Source organism: Bombus bifarius, unplaced genomic scaffold, assembly GCF_011952205.1.
Source record: "Bombus bifarius isolate JDL3187 unplaced genomic scaffold, Bbif_JDL3187 scf7180000008197, whole genome shotgun sequence".
Taxonomy (NCBI): domain Eukaryota; kingdom Metazoa; phylum Arthropoda; class Insecta; order Hymenoptera; family Apidae; genus Bombus; species Bombus bifarius.
Genome location: NW_022884504.1, coordinates 413,643 through 432,599, shown reverse-complemented (window position 1 = coordinate 432,599; position 18,957 = coordinate 413,643). Strand labels below are relative to the sequence as shown.

General features: G+C 42.0%; 1 protein-coding gene across 2 annotated transcripts in view; it reads left to right on the top strand.

The window, feature by feature from the left end:
- The window catches only part of LOC117209962, a 248,147-nt gene that overhangs the window by 40,260 nt on the left and 188,930 nt on the right, over positions 1–18,957 (top strand). For both annotated transcript variants that reach the window (XM_033452452.1, XM_033452451.1), the window contains one exon: positions 16,579–16,676. The gene's annotated coding sequence lies outside the window, so the exon portion shown is untranslated. The remainder of the gene's footprint in view (positions 1–16,578; positions 16,677–18,957) is intronic.

The window sequence follows — 18,957 nt, the reverse complement described above, 5'->3', positions numbered from 1 at the left end:
ACCGAGAATTCCCGTTTAATTATTTGCAACGATTAAACCGGATGTAGGAAACAAGAGGTTCATATCCGTGTCTGGTGCTATGCACGTTTCCCACGTCGAAAAATTCAGCCACAAGTACACACGTAACTAACTTTCAAGGTAGCTTTTGCGGTCGATGCTTTTTTTATTGCGAATCGCGCGTTCAACGAAGTAATTAACGTCCTTATTTGCGTTATATTAAACGCGCGCTCACACACACAGACACAAACGAACGCGTGTACGAACGGACAGACGAACGGACGAACGAGCGTACTCACCGTGAAAAAAATAGGTGGACAGGGAGAACGCGTGGCATTGCGACGAGACGCGAAGCGTTACGCGCGTCAACGTTTTTTTCCCAGCGTGGAAAATATGGAAATATCGCGAAAATCTCGTTTCGTCATGGCGTTGCTCGGAAATTCACCGTCTGAGCCGTCCCAACGGAGAACCCGTTTCCCTAATAAATGACTGGCGGAAATCCTGGTAGAAGCTTTATAATCGTACCTCGCGCGAAATGTGACAGGACCCTCGAGTGGGTCCAGGTATGTGTGTACCGAGGCAAGTAACAAACTGAATGCCTCTGGCTACATACAAAGCAAAATAACGTTAGACGGAGGTAAACGGCTGTTTATTAGGTTTCTGCTAAACTCGGGGACGCGACTCTGAAATGAGATGGCACTGCTTACAAAGTCACCTACGAAAACGATTGTAATCCCTCAGCTTCGAGCTTCAACGTTTACATGCCAGCAGCCGCGCGCTCGCTTTATCAGCAACGACATATTTGAGGCCTTTTGCCCGGGCCACTGCTTCTCTGCTACGTGATGAAACGTTTTCTAAAAGCGGCTAAGAAATTCCCTTTTGCTCTCTGTTGACGTTTCGCTGGCAACTTCACGCTCTTAACCGGTTCTATTGTCAACCAGCGTCACGCTGTTTCGTTAGAGCAATTGTTATATATATATATATTATTTAGTGGTGTTTTTGGGGATGGAGCATTGAATTTTTGGGAATGAGGGGAAATGAAATGTTAGTCTAATCGAATTTTTAAGAACTGGTTTCGTTTATCCGAAAGTTTTCAGTTACCTTTAGGGTAGGTTTGGTTATTAACGACGTTAAAAGGTATCGTTCGGTTAAACATTGTCGATGGAAAATTCGATTATGCAACGAATCCCGTGGAAAGCAGAATATCCTGTTGTCTCGTTTTTCTGGTTAATCGATGTAGCAAAATCGGCCTCGTTGCCCGAGAGAAACACCAGGCAGAAAATGAAAATTGATTCGCGATCAGATTGCATAACATCTGCGATAAAAAGTTAAAACGTTGTCGTATTGATATTTGCATATGCACCTTATCAGTTTATGATATTTCCCGCGTGAGCAATTGTACGGTTGGAAATCGGCGGCCAAATTTACATTTCACTCGGCGTCGCGGTTTAATAAACGTTTTTTCGTTCCTTGATTAAAAATGCTCGCGTAATCGTCAGGTTAATTTTATGAGATGCCGTGTCGTCATCGCCGAAGGTAAAATGGGTTCGCGCCGTTTATCTCCCGAGCGCTTCTATTGTTCCATCGTAATTCGCTTAGCAGCGGCTAGACTCGTCCGAAACGGTAGGCTCTGCACCTTATATTTCTTTTCCTTCTTTTTAAAATATTCGAGAGTCGCGTATATCAGAATAGCAGAATTTTCCTGGCTTCCTTTCCTTTTTTCCGGGCCGAATTAAACGTTCAGTTGAATTAAACGTTCGACTGCGCCACCGTGACGTTTTATCTAATCAACAGGTACCAAATTCACTTTGCTCTGGAATGTTAAACACACCGGAAGCTCCTTCAGCACAAACGAACGTATCTCTGCATGCATGAGAAAAGTCATGCGAGAAATTTATTGAGAATATACGAAGATCGATATCGATGGTAATATCGCACCTATGTTAGTCAAATCGGGTGTATTCTAATGTAAAGCGAAGCACGTTGTGAAAACGAGAAGGAACGAGCCTTCTCCAGTTACCAAAGCACCTCTTCTTTTTAATAAGAAAGAAAACGCGAGTGTACGAGGATACAGCTGTCGAATTGTGTGCTTAATAAAACAAGCGACGAAGATGTGACGTGTGGAAAAGTGGAGATGGACCATTGGCAGCGAGTACATGTGTCATCATTTTCCTTCAGAAGCGGTAACTCACGGCTGGATATTTTCAAGCCAATGAATTTTCTCTACCCACGCACTCTATTTCATATAGCAGCGATAGGAGAAGCGACGAGTGGAACAGAAGGGATGAAGAAGAGCGCGAGAGACACGGAGGAACGGTATGTGGAGTGACGCAACGCGGCGCTGCGCTGTGTGGCCGGAGCGGCAGACGAGAAATCGCGGAAGGGGAACTGAAAATCCTGAAGCACGATCTATGCCCAAGAGTACTTAATCTAATTCACCGGTGCCCCATGCATTTAATCACGGGCTCAAAATTCCAGACTATACGGTCAGTTTGCTTTTTCACTTTGCAGTGAAAAGCGGATGACGGCCTGTATCCACCGATAAAGCGCAACACTCTTACGCGTTCCGCTTGTGTTTCCCTCGCATTCATACGGAAAAATTTATATGCCCGCACGCGTGTCGTCGCTATACTTTCTATACTTCTCTCGGTATATCGGCGTTCCAGATTTTCTTCGCAAAAAGTTGAAACGCCTCGGGCGCTCGTAAAAGTATCGTTCCGCGTTCGTCGCCTACGACACTGGCTGGAATCCGGGATTAATTGATGCGAGATCACGTGGTTTCGTTTGAAGGAAACTAATGAAACTACCAATGTCGAGTTTTATCTCTACCTTTTTCTGAACGCCACGGGAAATATTGAGATCGTACATCCTCCGGTAAAATTCTTCGTTGCTGTAGATACGGCTTATATCGGTTTCGGCGTGATTCAGAGCATTCGTAAGAAGGGATCTGGTTCGTATGTTAGAGCACTGTTATAGTTTGCTGCAATTTACAAGGAAAGGAGATTTAAGCGATTCTAAAGGAAATTCAATTGTAGACACGCTGTTGATAAAATTAGCTAAAATCGTTTTAGTCGATGTAAAATTGTATTAGGTTGTCCGGAAAGTGTTTTTCTTTTACAGACACATCTTTTACAGCAACGCATCTTTATACAAACATGAAACCTAATCTGTCAAACGTTGTGATTTTTATTTTGATAAAACAAAATGGATCATACATAATTCGATAAAATAATATAAAACGGAAAACGTTATGCATCCATTATTTCCTTATAAAACGGAAGAAACTTTTCGGACGACCTAATAGATAATATTTGTTTCTGATGTATAACTTGTCGCTAGTCACTAGTGCCTTAAAATCGATTCCTCAAGAAACGAAATAATAATCGAATCAACTTCCATATCAAATAAATAAAAAAGTTATGTTGCGATTAGCAACATCCAGGTGTCACGTGCGAGGATACTTTTAGGATCATTGGATCGTATTAGTCGTTGGATCTCGATGTATGTTGTTGGAATAACCGAAGCAGGCTGAAATAGAGGCGCCTACTCGTACGTGTACGCGTAATATAATCCGAACAGATATATGCAACTGTGGCGTGGAATACATTCCACGATCGCTGGGAAAAGTGGAGACGAAGAAAGCGGGGAAGAGAAGTTGTTTTGCGCGCGGGTAAATTAAATTCAACCAGGCAACCGTGGGCGTCGATACGAACACACAAGTAGCGCAAAATTCGATCGGCTGGCAAGCGAAACGTGAAGCACGTACTCTCATCTGCGTGTGTACGTTCGGTGTGACGAGTCGAGGTTTCCGCACGAAGATGAGTTTCCGTTCTCGTCGTAGTTCTCTGAAAAATTGTTGTCAGGTGGTTTTCAGAAAATTCGATTTCTCTTGTACCATTTCGTTCGCGAGTATGTATCAACGTACTTACGTTGCCAACTTGATCTTTTCGAATTCACCGTCAGATCTGTCACGATGTAATTCTTTACGATCCACGATTTTCTAACTACAATACTATAACTCTTAGAATATCGAAAATACTTCGAAGTTGGGAACGAAAAATATATTTGTATTAGCCTGAATCTGAAAATCATAATCCCAAGGCCACGTTGATAAATTATATCGACACGATTAAATAGATCTGCAATTGCAAATATTCCCGCTGCGAAGCTTTCGAACTCCTAAGGGTTAAATTAAGGAACGATGAAGCATTTCGCGAATAATTCAGGATTATTTCGAAGGGGAGTTCAGCGTGAGCCAAATGTTCGGAATCGAATCGACGAAACTGTTGATACGTTTTAGAGCATACTCAAAAGCATTAAAGTTCCACCGTCATATTTCGTTATCACGAGTAAATATTGCATAAATATTGGCAGTTCGTACTGAGTATAAAGAACGTGAGTAAATACGAAAACAATGATATATGGAAGTCAAACAAGCAAGCTGCGCGGCCCCCGTCGTCGCTTCCTACGTCTACCGAGATCCAATATAAATAAATCGATGGATTAATTTATCAGTTTTTGGTAAAAAAAAACAAAAAACAAAAAAAATATAAGTCGAAAATTCAAATCCGTCGGATTGACGCGTAGTGAGATTTATGAAAAATTGTAATTGGAATTTATAACGAAATAGTGAAATTAATTAAAATTGCTAAAAATGTTCGTAATACAAAATTACACAGTGAGCGCGTATCACGCTGCTTTTGTATTTTTAACACTTTAATCTCCATTTATTTACAGTTTTTTTATTTAATTGTTTTATTTGAATCGATACAATATTTTCACCTTAGGAAAACACGAGGTGGAAAATATTTCGTACTACCGATTTCCGATAAAAATTAAACATGATCGAACGTTCAATGCAACGTATTGGAAAACATAGCTGGGCAAAAGAGATTCGAGGTACTTTTTATTGTTCTAGGAGAAATATCGCTATTTTTGCTAACTTCACAATCTCGCTGCAGATATAAACCAACTCGTTTCGATGCGAAGTTTCATCGCGTGTACAAACTGTTATCTTTATTACGATCGTAACGGCGCGAGAAAATCGTACCGCAGCGATGATTTCGAAGCGGAGAATTTCGCTGCTATTTTATTTATCCCCGACGGTCAATGAAATATTCAAATATTTCGCCTGAACTGAGGTACAATAGAGCAACGAAGCAATACGGTCGCTTATGATTTATGACTTTACGTACAGAACGATCGACTGACTGGCGAGCTCATGTTTCTGAGCTTTCAGCTTTAAAAGATTTATAAGAATGCACCAAATGGTTCGCAGCGTCACTTTCGTGTGTATACATATTTGCTAGCTGCCGAAAAAAGAACATATGCAGAGCAATATGCTTTTGAATAGAAAATGTATAACAGTCGTGTTCAGGCACAGTTGCACATTTGAATAAATTTTTTTAATTTTTCGTCCACAGACTCGATATTTGAATAACCCACGCTTGTTAAAGCAAGTCTAATTATCCAGATTCATGGAAGATAATTCTGAAAGGGTTTGGATTCGCTATTTGAAATCTTATTACCTTCCCTGGAGGGTAGATTAATTAACAACCTCGAGTAGTGTGACCCGGAGTCACCTATTTTAATATACGCGGAGTAACTTGCAGTTTCTATTTATTCGTAATAATCAAGCCGTTTTGACAATAAGTAAGAGTACAGTTAAACGACATGCGTTAAGAGTGTAGCTAAAAAAATATAGTTATCGTAAATTAAATATATCCGTATTTATCGTCAGATTTCTTCGGAAATTAAATAACCTTTCAACGCGATTAACTCTATTTCCATCCGGGCATCACAATCATACTACTACTTTCCAAGGAAACCTGTGAATCTGAACTCTAGAATTTTCAATTCTATTCGTGTCTGTCTCTCGAGTTACGAGAATCGATAATTAAGCGGCGAACGAGCGGCAGGACCAAGTATTCGCGTTTCCGCGAGATAACTTGCGCGTTGGTAGAGAAATGCGAGCAACCAGTATCTTACTCGGAACACGTAAAAGTGTTTCTATACGTGGACGATAAAATTCTCAAGATTACAAGCTGTACCGACACTTCCTTTCTGCGCCCTGAGGCGTTCCCTTATCAGCATACTGCGAAGCGGCACAATAAGACGGAAATCTGGTGGAAAGAACGGATACCGTGCAACGAGACCGAGCCTCTATCGTGGAAATAAAAGTAGCAAGTAACGGCTTGTAGACGGCCACGAGAATAGGAGTTGGGATCCACCGTTGTAATATGCAATACGCAAACACCTCGTCCTTGCCTCGATCGTACCACGCAACCCGACATTCCCTTTCCGCTCGAGGAGAGACGTCTTCGAATACTCGAGACACGGTATAACGGTTGAAAACAGTCACCCAGCCGGCTATGTAAATGCGCCCCGGCTAGCCCGGTTGTTCTTCCGGCGTGACATTACTTTTCCTCGCTGTTGGATGACGTTAGTACGACTCAGTTCTCTGATGGCCACCATCAATTACCAAGACATTGATAAATTCCGCGGCATTGTCGAGGAGACCTGGTCCTCGTCCTTCGTTCGTTGCTCGTCCACCGAACCTGTACACACGGACAAGCGAGCAGAGTGTAAGCGTTAAGAGGGTGTACGGCGTACACGCTTTCAGTAGGATGCTTGCGGCATTAAACCGACGCGATTCAATTCAATCGTGCTACCTGACGCGCTGCTGACTCCAGGCTCCCGGAAAGTCGATAGCCAAAGAGTTTGGAATCCGTTGGCTTTTGAGTATCGAACAAGTGCCGCACGAGCCTCGGTTTGTTGTCCGATTGTGTCGAGCTAATTGGCTTGTGGCTTCCTCCCCGTTCTTTACGGCCAATCCAATTCCCCTGGACTTTTGAAGTTTTCCAAATGATGATTTCACGCTGCGTTCTTTCGTACCGGTGAATCTCTTTGTTGGAATTGTTTTTTTGGAACGTCCCACATGGTCTATGAACTTTCTGTAAAAATTCGTTTTCAACATTTCGTCGATCGCCATACACCGTGCCTTATAAACTGAAACATCCCGAAGCAAATAACTATCGCGTTAAAACAAGTTCTGCGAAAAAGTTGCTTGCGCATCCTGCATTTCATCGACTCTTAGCTCACTTACCAAAAATTTTTGCTCACCTCAGACCTCCGACTCGTGGCTCTTCGGTCGTTTAACGAGGCGAGTTTTCTCTCCCCAAGACGATTAAAAAGTTGAACGAGGAAACGACGATTGAAGAGGTACGACCCTTCCTCGGATCGGTTCCTGAAATTTCTCCGGTCTAGATAGTAGAAAGGGTTAGCTAGAGGAAGGAACACGGTAGTCGGTTGATGGGGTGCCGCAGGTTGGTTTCGAGCGCGAGGGTTGGAGAGAAGGGCGCGAACGGGCTAGACAGTAAAGTTCCTTCTTTGTCGGATGGGCGCGGTGAATAGCGTGCGGAGGCAGACGGACGGGTTAAATTTGCATGGACGCTTGTCTGCGTTTCCAATTTCACGCATGCACACATCCAGCAGTACCGATAATAAACGGCGCCAGTTTTGGCATAAATCAAGGCCACAAATCCTGCCGCGCCTTCGTCAGTTGGGAGAGCCAGTGGCCCCCTTCAGGATATATTCGCGACTCGTTCGCGCACGATCCTCACCACCCTCCCCTCTGCTTTTCCCTTTCTATCATTTTTTTGTCCGTTCCTTTCTCCCTTGCTCTCCATCGACAGACGGATTAATCCAACATGGAGAGCTAAACAAGCAGAAAGTACGCTTACCTGCCGTCGTTCCGGCGGGAGAGAGGAAATATCTGTAGAATTTCACTCTCGGTCCCGTCCAGTAATCCCCGGTAGGCCGTTTGAACTGGACGTTTGAATGGCGCGGCTTATTAAGATCCATGTTTTTCGTGGCAGCTTGACCGGCCTCTGCCCCATGCGAGTTTTCGAATCGCGAGCAAAAGAGCGTCAGCTTGATAGTGTTTGAAGTATTATGCATTGTTAGTCCGGATTATGTATTTCGAGTTTTCGACGATTGCGATTCGTTCTTTCTTCCACCTAACCTTGTCCCACTCTCTGCCATTTCATAGTTTCCTTTTTGTTGTCGCCAATTTCCCATTATTTTTTTCCCTTGTTAGTTTTAATTAACGACTCGATCCCTTAACGGATTGATACGGCATGACACGGATTTTAAATGGTTTTCCAGGGGAAAACCGAGCGAGCAATTAACGCAGTCCGTTGCCAGATTATCCGAAAGTAGTTTAGGTAATCGCTTCTGTCCTCGCCGTGTTTCGTAGGAATCGTTTGTCTGCAAGTTAACCGCGGAATTTTGCCCAAGCTTTAACTCGACGTTAGATCGCCAGAGATCTGTCTGGGTTTTCGTTTCTATAAGATTTAAAAATTACTCGCAACTACTCGCTGATCGTCTTAACTAGAGCGTTGTCCGTAACGTTATATCGTTTCATCGAGTGCATTGGTTGTTACGAGGAGAGTATCGATTAATTGATAGTCGCTAATAGAAAAGAGAGGTAGTTGATTCGTCGTCGTCGATGGTGTGTAATTAAATAAACATTCGAATCAATTCCCGTGCATTTACGAAACGGCCACAAAATTTGCAACGTTCGCCCACTATATGTAGTGTCATCCTGTATTTCAAGCGACTCGGTATTTACTGGGCAAGCAGAATTTTCGCGGTTACCATATCAATGGATGGGTACAATACGTGGCCTCTCATTAACGTTTTATGATGATCCAGCCGCTTCGAAATGTCCCAGTCGTCGCACAGTAATAAATCCTCCCGTCACCATTAACATTAAAAGAAATAAGCGTGCGATACATCTTCCTGTTATACATCTACACAGGCTCGCATTATAACTACGATATTCAAATCGGGCTGATTGCGTGCCGGCATTTTGTATTCGTGCCGTGTACAAACTTAGTTACCGAGGGATCAGTTCCGGCGAAGATGGCGATTGGGGTGGAACGTAGTTTGGACGTGCTTTGAACGACGTCTAATTTCTTTCGGTCGTGATAACAAAGATCTTTTTTATCGCGGCCGGGGATTCGTCTTTTCGTCGAGCTAATGCGTTTCGAATAGTTTCTTCCTTAGCGATTCAACGATATTTAGATTATTATTCCAAGAATGGCTGCTATTCATCCCACGTCGAATCACAACGTGACGCGAATAAGCAACGTTGAGACACATGAACATATTTGCGAGACAATCATTTAATCCAATCGTTAATCCAGTCGTTAATCCAATCCAAATTTTTGGACTAAACGAGGTTATAATTATTATAATTATGTCTTGTACGCATAAACGACAATTGATCGTGGTTAGAAGCAAGCACTCTCCGCGCTTGTTTATGGTGAAATATCGATGATTTATCGGAAACATCCGACCTGTAAAAGTTGGATTGAAATAGAAATTGTTCTCCAAGAAACTTGTAATACATTATAAGAACGATGATTTTGTTTCCTTGCCTAAGGCTTCGTATACGCAACAAAGTAAGCAGGAACAGATAACTAAATACTCGTTTGGAAATGTTAAATAAAAATCTGTTCTCTTTAATATAATTTTTCTGAAAAGCAGCGGTATCCGGTATTTTCTTTTGCTTAGGAAGTTGATACGACAAAGTTTCATATTTTCTCATGATATCTTGCAGTGTGTACAGACGAGAAAGAAAAACCCTTTTGTCTCCACGGGTTTCTTTTTACACCAGAAGGCTCGAGGTAGGATTAATTCCGAGATAAAATTTGTTCCCGGCTATTCTACTACGCTTCTTAATTAAATCTCGCAATTTCTTAAATTATAAGGCCAAAAGCTCCCGCTTGTACGAAAGATCAATTTCAAAATGCGGAAACGCGCGTGTCTCTAAATGCTGAATGTTCACTCCAAACGGGAGTGTTTTCGTTGCACTGGCTGATTACACCCCATGGGGCAAGAACATCTCCAATTGCAATTCGGTTCGGTAGCGTATCGTGCGTCGTTGCGAGCTGTGTGCTTCATAAAATTTTAACTTCCATTCCTCTCGTTCTTCCTCGATACTTGGCCGATAACAGAGACCCCCGACGCGTGTACTCAGGCGCAATGTACTTTTCTGACGGAACCGGAACTTAAAACAGTTGCCCCCATAACAATTTGCCGAGTTACTCGGAGAACGCTACGTATGACGTGAAATTTTTCTAACTTTCCACTAAGCACGTTTCCCTGCGTTCTCCAGCAGAAAAGGCGAACGACTGGCTGCGCTCGCAACTTTTTCTAATAAAGAATTTACCGCGCACGCTGCACAGCGACTTCAATTTTTCGGAATTCCACGCTGGACTCGGTGCCGGTCTACAATTTCATGGATTCGCTTAAAAATCGTGTTTTCGGACATTGGACGAGGAAAAATAGACTCCCGCTACAATATCACGACGTCTATCTACAGGGTAAGGTAGACTATTATTGGATCTTTTCCTGTAAGACGTCGTCGGGGGCCTTAACTAGGTTTGTGGTCCCACGATCGCTAATGTACGTCTAAATAGGGAAGCTTAACCTGTAGCCCTCTAGACGGTGTCTTACAGGCACGTTTCAAGAGACGTGACACAAGTCACTAATAGGATTATTTAATTAGGAATCAGATAGGATGGCTGCAACTACATACACTGTAGAGAAAGAGCACTTAATTTTCTTTCGGGAGCGATTAATAATCGAGGAGTGGAAATATAAACGAAATTGCGCTTTGTCCCATTTGACACGCGGTCGGATTTACTATAGGGTCTCGTATAAATTGTTAAGTCGGTTGCGTTCGTAGTCTGGGACAATTAAACGTCTAATTTTCGGTGGATGTCGGGCGCACAAGGTATTACGGTGATTCGAGCACAACTACCCCCAGCTACTGACATACACGCCGCAACCTTGGTGGATGACGAACACGCTGCTGGGAAGTGACAGTAGCTAATTAATTAATATCAAATGTAACTCCCTCCGCAACGGTATTCTATCCGCCATACCGCTTGTTACACTGCACGGCATTTGATACAGCCGGTGATTAAGCGCGCAGACGGAAAATCCTAACTGGTTCGCAGTTGGTGTACACGTAAACTCAATTCCAGAGAAATTGCAAAGTTATGGGGATACTTTGATGCTAGGTGTTTATTAGATGCCTTAATCGCTGTATTAACCCGTAATCAGCATCGCAGAGTCACGAATGGCCACGGTAGTTTGGCTTGTTTAATTATACCTTGTTTTCCTTAACTCTGCAATTTTGTACACAGTTATTCGCAATTGAACATTTGATATACGCGATTGTTTATTTTGTCGACGATTCTTATCGCGCGAGGCATAGCATATAGATGGAACCGAAGTAGTCGAAAATTAAAAATAATCGGATCTTTTCCAGGACGACTCAAAGATACACATTGGGAGTTAACATCCTTGCGTGGAATTCGCGTTCGAAAATTGCCACGTCGCCTGTTTTGCATACTGTTATTCGGGATCCGTAGCCACTGGGAATTTAAAGTCTTTCGAGCGCACTCACATTGTAACTTAAATATTTGAAGAGTATTTGGTGGAAAAATATTTGACATCGGTGGATGTGTATCGCAGATTTTAGTCAGTGTCTGCGGTGGGCAAACAGCCGACATGTTGTAACAATTATTCAGGGTTAATTCGATAAATCGTTCCGATAAACGGAAAACGTGTTTCCTGTAAATTGCAAGACGATCGATGAAAGCCCATAATCTTGATTGTGTGTTAACCCTGCTTTTTTTGTATCGATAGCATATCAAACAACAATTGAACGATTATTCTCTTCCATAAAAGCTTTTTTCATGAAATATTTCAAAAATACAGAGGTCGAACGAAAAATAATGCTTTCAGTTTTGTAGTTCATCGCTTGTTGCTAGTACTGACGCGTTGCAAGCGTTGCTGACACAAGTAAAGCAATGAAACTACTGGATATTATAACGACTATTTCAATTTGAATATTTTAGATATTTTTACATATTCCCTACATTCCAATTTCTCCTATAATTTTCGTATCTTTAATCTTTCCCGCGAACTCACAGCAGGTTTAAAAGAATGCCAGCACTATTTGTATCCGCGTGCAGAATGTCGGCTCGCAACACGCGCGAATTTAAGAACCTACACTATAATTAGTCTAGGCGTGAGAACGAGAGGTTTCGGGCTGCCGGTTAAACAGGCTATTAGCAGCAGCTGTTACGTGACATCGGCGCGTCTTGGACAGTATTTGATGTCGTGGCTTATATGCTCGTGTGCTCTTCTTCTCCTTCGTGCTCTCTCTTTTTCTCCTCTTTCTCTCTCTTCCCTTTCCTCTCTTTTCTAACTCCTTTGGTAGCCTCGTGCAAAATCCTCGGCATCTCCGGTTCTTTGCTTCTCCTCTACATCGCATGCATCCTCCGGAGGCTGTAGCCGCAGTCTGATTAACTTGGTATGAAATTATCCAGCGACTTGGCCCCACTCCTTTCCGCCTTTACCCACCAAACAACAAACCATCCCCTTTCCATCCCTTTCTATCGCTCTCCGTCCTAGCTTCGTAACAGTTTCACACCCTATAGTCGAGCTATCCATTCACTCAGCTGTTTGGCAGGCTCGGGCATACCGTAGCGGTTGCTTGTCCGATGCAAGGCACTGCAGTTGCAGCTACAATTCCTGTGTGTATCGGTAAGGAGAGGCTAGAGAGAGAATGAAAGGAAGGGGAGAGAGCGAGAAGCGAAATAGAGAGGTAGCTAGTAACAGCTAACTGTATGTACGACCTGGTGGCTCCCGCGTGCGGTAATAGCGGTGGCTACGGTGTACCAGTCAAATGCATACCGTATTGATTTTAATATCTACGCCACGAAGGTACAGGCGATTATGAGACGCGAAGAGCTGGCGAAAACCACGCTGGATAACGATCTATGTAACTGTGTTTCGCCATATTGTCTGAAAGCGTAGTCCTTTATACACATTGTCGATACGGGGGAAAAAGGACTGCAAAAAAATCTACAGAGCTGTATGCGACTCTTTCCTTTTTGTACGGCGATATTAGCCCCTTTTTAGGTATAGAGGCCAAGGAACATTTTAATACTACTATATCGATCCTCGTAAGGGAGGAGAATAAATTTCAGCGACACGTGGTCGTTAAAATTTAAAGTGGAATCGCGATCGTAATCCAACGCAGCGACGTAAGGGTTAACACCAAAATTAAGAAAGCTGTCAAATTGCTTCGTAGAAATTTTATAGATCCACTAAGAGAGAAAGCGTTCAAAGCTTCCGAGAGAGAGAGAGAGAAACCTATTAAAATCTTCTCTTCTTTCATCCCGATCTTAAAACAATAGACATAGACACGGAAATATCGAGAATCCAAGCTCTTTGAACGCTAAAATTCGGATACCATCGTCGTGTCGTATAATCTCTCTTCCCTCATCTCGCGTCTCACATGAAACGCGGAATGCTCATGTTGCGATAGCCGTCGTTTAATCCATCGAAGGGTGGTCTGAAGTAGAGGGGAGATAGGTGTGAACCGGTGACAGCAGAACGTTACAAAGGGGTGCACGTACACCGAAGGACGCCGATACGTTACCGAACCGTGCAGGGGAGATGACGCTTTTACAACAGCCATAAACGCCTCGCGTCGGTGAGACATCGCGTCGGTGAGAGGGCACCTGTGGCTGATGCACGACGCGGCGTTGCCGCAAAGTCTGCCGCTTTGCGTACGCTCCACCGACGCGTTAAGGATCTATGGAAATTTCTTGGCTGCGGTGCAGGCGGCGGCGGCCACACCAACGTCGGCGGGCGGCCATTGGCCTCCCGACCGCGGTGAAAATGCTTCCCCCCTCTCTCTCTCTCACTCTCTAGCCTTTCCATGTATTCGGAACACGGTGTTAAGGATACGAGGCGCTGTTTTAACTCAATTTTCCGATACTATCCAAAGGAGAGGGGCAATTTGGACGGGCCACCGTAGCAGAAACGCGGTTAACAGGGGTGATGTTAAAATTGTACTTCAACGTTTAATTGCACCCTTAGACCGTTCTGAATGTGGGCTAACGAGTAGCCGGAAGTACAATAGTTGCCGGAGAACACGTCGCGGTCGGAATTAATCTGATTTGCTTGGGAAAAGGAGGAGCTCTGCAGGGGGTGGGCAGGGGGTAAGTCGTAGTCGGAGAATTTAATGAGAATTAATCGAGCTGGAGTATTAGACGATTGATGAAGACAATGCGGGCGACTGTTGAACGTTCCTTAACTTCTAACGTGTCTCTGCGTACGTCGTTGAGCACGTAAACGATGGGTGAAACGCGCGATTTCTGACAGACAGGAATTTATAGTTGCTCGCGAAGAATCCGTTAATGGGGATTTAGCCTCCGCTGCATCGAAATAATGCTTGTCTTTGAAATATAATTAACGGACGGTAACTCGAGCCGGAGGAACACACGCCGTGTCTTGTAACGACCTATTGAACGCGGCGTCGGCTATTTTGCTCTACTTTCTGGCACACCCACGCGGATTTAGGCACGGAATTTTGTCTAATAATACGAAGATGGTAAAACAGGAGGTCTAGTTTTCGAACGAATAAATTCTCCAACCGGGATTTTACTAGACAGCATTTCTATGTATCCCTTTACGAGTCGTTTCATTTAATCGTAAGTGCGCATATAACTTGGCGCAACTTCTTGCCTTAGGTGCCAGTACTTTCGAGACCATCATAAACGCTTTTGTTCGTGTAGGTAATATCGCGAAGCTACTCGCCCTTTGTAAAATATTCTTACGCTCGAGTAAATGAACTTCAATGATCATCCGTTTCGATATCGCCCGACTTGAAAAATATCAAAAGGAAATTGAAATTGATTTTAAAATGCTATCCTTTCTCTTTCTTCTTTCGTACATTATATATCATTTTATTTTTTCGATTAACTCGCAATACCTAAGATCAAGCTACGCTATTACTATTTAGCGATTGTCGCGTTGCGATGGTAAAAGTCAATCGAATAAACCGGTTGGAAATGTTTCAAACGCAACAATGGCGAAGTTTATAACCGGCAACCGTATGTATCCGGGCGAATCGGCTACGTCACGATGAGCACACGATAAAACCAATGTTGACAACGTGTTTGCAGTTTTATGGGGTGTCGGCTAAATGCAACCCGGTGTACAGACCTTAATAACTCTCGCGTGATACGAGAATAGAAATACGCCGTAGATTTACTGGTGCGCAAAGTATTCCCATTCTCTATAAATGACGAGGAGGCGTGCGCCAGAAATTACATCAGTTCAATTGAATCGTTTAACGGTCAAAGCGTAGAAAAAATTTCATCATTCCAGTATTAATACTACATATTATTGTCCGGCAATATAATACTTTTATTAGGTATAGTTGGTGGAAAGAATATAACGAGATTGTAAAATTAATCAGAAACTAAGGTAGAAGTACCGAATATGACACGAAGGTGGAAGTGTGATCTGAGGTAATTTGAGGATAATTTGGTATGATTTGGCAACTCGATAATAAAATGATTTCATAATTTGGAGGATATCGTCCAAGAATCTATATAAGGAGTTATTAACGAGGTTAATTATGACTATTATACGAGCCCATAATCGTAAGAATTTCTTTGAATAAATCATAGACGGTATTACTAGTGACAGTTTAAAAATATGTTAAGGTGCGATAACAGATGCGACATCTGAAAATAGAAAAAGTTGTGAATAAACTCTGGGTTATCCAAGACAATTATGATAATTAGCCAGTAAGACAGTAATTAGGTGGAAAAGGGTATTTCCATCATTCTTACCTCTGTCACTACTGATCTATGATGTTACGAAATTCTAAAATTATGGTTTAAAAGTAGAAGACCTTAATCTCTGTAACATATTGGTATTTTCGTATTTTTAACAATATTTTTGTATAAAATATTTTTATAATTATAATCATAATTATATATCAATTATTTATTCAATAACGTATTAAATAACTTACTAAGTAATTATTTATATTTTATAATTATCATTTTTTATATAAAACATTGTACTCAATCTAATAATTCGCAACATTTTCGAGGGGGTTGCTGTTTATGCTCTTTGATCAATCGACTTTCGGATTGGCTTGGTATCTGTTTTCACCATGAGATCTCTCTATAAAATATCACCGCGAAATATATAAAAACATCTTACATTAAGCTTACTCTATGCTATTAAGTTTAAGCAGCTTCCAGCGCATCGCGGCAAAGCTATGGCGCTAATAGCGCGTACTCGCCTTGTAACTATACTTCAACAGGGTGAAACAGGAATTTTGATTCACTATTTTTAACGTTCCATTGTTATTTTTGCACCCCATCAACCATCTTTGCCACTTATTTTCTTGTTATCGAGTTACACCGAATTTTTGGCTTCATAGCGTATTAACAACGTCGGTTAATCGACTAATCGGTTAATCGGTTAATACGATCTTGCCCAAAAAGCTGTTCAATTAAAAATTTATATCGCTACAACGTAGCAAAGGATGTTAAGTATTTTAAAAATTTTCCGCACGATATCAATGACAAAACGAAAGGCTTTCATATTTATTGCGTACAGTTGTAACTTAAAATTAAGCGGCTGGTGATTTTATGTGGAGTTAATTCTATGGTTCTCTGATTACAGAATCGATTCTGTTGACGATATCAAGGATTCTCTTTAAGACGTCGATTGAGGCTGTACGAGCATCTTAGCTGTGCATGTCCGAGTTTGGTGATTCACTGGTGAGTTTGCTGTCCTCAAATCGTATTTGCGATCTATTTCCATATCTATATCGGTGAATAATCGTCATCGTGGTTAAAGCGTTTTATACAGATGAAAGAAATTTTTCGAAAAAAAAAGAGGAAAAGGTTGAAATAACAAATTCCTATCGATTCGATGTTAAATTGAATTTTGGACGCGTGTGCTATCTTCCTTTGTACTTTATGATCCGCAATAAATGTCTGAAACGATGTACGGAGTCGGTACGTTTTTAGCTCGCGATGCTGCATTACATAGTTCTCTGAGCCTGGTAAACGTAAACAAGGAATCGTATGTTTGCTTATCATTACAGTTAATACATTATTATCGATTCTTGGAATAGTACACGCAGGAAATTTTTCTTCTTCGATATTAAACTTTATTAAAATTTTCCGACGTCTTACGACATTTGCCCACGATGATGATATATACTTTTTTTTATTAATTATGTTATTATTAGAAGTTATAGCTGTGAACGTGTGTCAGAAAGTTACGTAAAGCTGTAAAGCGCTCCAAATAAAGATTTAGGTTAATTTCAAGGATTATCAAAGAAGCGGGGAAATTGAAAGTACGAAAATAACGCGGTGATTTTACGCTAGCCACTTGAGCGCGATCAACAAGCGGAAAAGTTGAGCGCCGAGAGGAAAAAGCACTGCTTAAAATTCAAACGTAAAAGCGGCCGAGCACAAAGCAAGGGAGCTGAGCGCCCACTGATTCGTGAACGATGATCAGGGAAACGACAGAAGAGTTTAGGGTTATAAAATGGACTTTATGATTCGAGATACGCATTCGTGTGCGATAGTAAACGCTTTATTACTACATCAAAGGGAACAGTTTACGAAAATTGGTCACGCTCGTGATATCTCGCACATCGTAACGCATTAATATCGTATCATAGAATATTTCGTTTATATCTGCTCGTAACTGCGATTTATTATTTGCATTTGATACATAGCGTCGTGGTTGATGTGTATTTAGCGCTGTAACGTATTTACCAATTGTAGCGATTCGTGTTGCACAGATTTCCTCTACGACGACACCTAAAGTAGATGTAAAGTGGGCGTAAAATCGGCATTATCAACGAAAGAATTAATATTTACAATCATTTGTATACTTGCGATCGTACAAAATATTTTTAATTCGTCGCTTTAAAAAAAAAGAAAATGAAGCAAAATATTAATTTAACCGAGTTGTAACGATAAGTCGCCGCGCCGGTTTGTTAATATAGCGATCGCCATCGGTGTAAAAATTCATTTTCAAGTGACAAAAGTTTGGCGCGAAAGTTAACGTCGACGAGTAATGAAAGAAGAACAAGTGGAAACTTTTTTATGGCGAATTTAACTTTAGTGCGGGTAAGTCGGGAGGGGGTTGGGAATTGCGATGGACAGGTAGGAAGGGGGATCGAGTATTGGATTACGATGGAATGATTGCGCTCTTAATTAAAAGTGGGGTGGAACAAGGCCACGCGCGTTCCGACCGAACGGATTAACTTGCTAAATCCGTGTTATGGTCTTATTGTCAGGCTGCTTCATAAAACAAGATGTGTTACCTTGGCGTTAATTCACCGGTTAAAATATTCATGGTGTTTGTTCGTCGGCATTCGGTGAACACCCGTCATTCGTTCGTAGTCAAGGGGGAAGAGCGACAGCTCTACGCGTGAAACCTAATTTCAAGTGCGACGGTAAGTCTCCATGAACGTAACTTGACTTAATGTAAGCCGAGTATTATTATTGCTTTAATACCCTTATTTATATTCATCTCCTGAGACATGGGAGTGCACGCAAAAGGTGACTAGTAACGCGACCCTCCCTTCATCGTCGCGACAAAAAGCTTGGGAATTTTGGCAGATTATACGGGGAACAGAGGAACGTTGGTTTTTAGTGTTTGCCTCTATCCTGGAAATTGCGCGTGAAATTGTAATAGGCGACAGTTGAATTTTAAATATCGTCGAGGTACGTACACGTTATACGTCCATTGGAGGTAAAGATCAATTGGTGGAAAACGAACTCGTCCACGAGTTAAGAGTTTTTGCGATAAAATTTCTATTAAATGATCTATAAAATTCGCGTTGAAATTGCTTCGTTTCGCTGAACTTATACGACGAAATCCGATTTGCCCCCGATAGAATTACGCGAATAAAGTTCGAGTCTCGTTGGACAACGTATTTCATCAACGATCGCAATTAACCGCATCACGACAGCCAGGTGTAAGGAAAAAAGTTGGTGAGAAAGCGTAAAACTGTAAAAGTTGTCAGGCCGGAGCGAA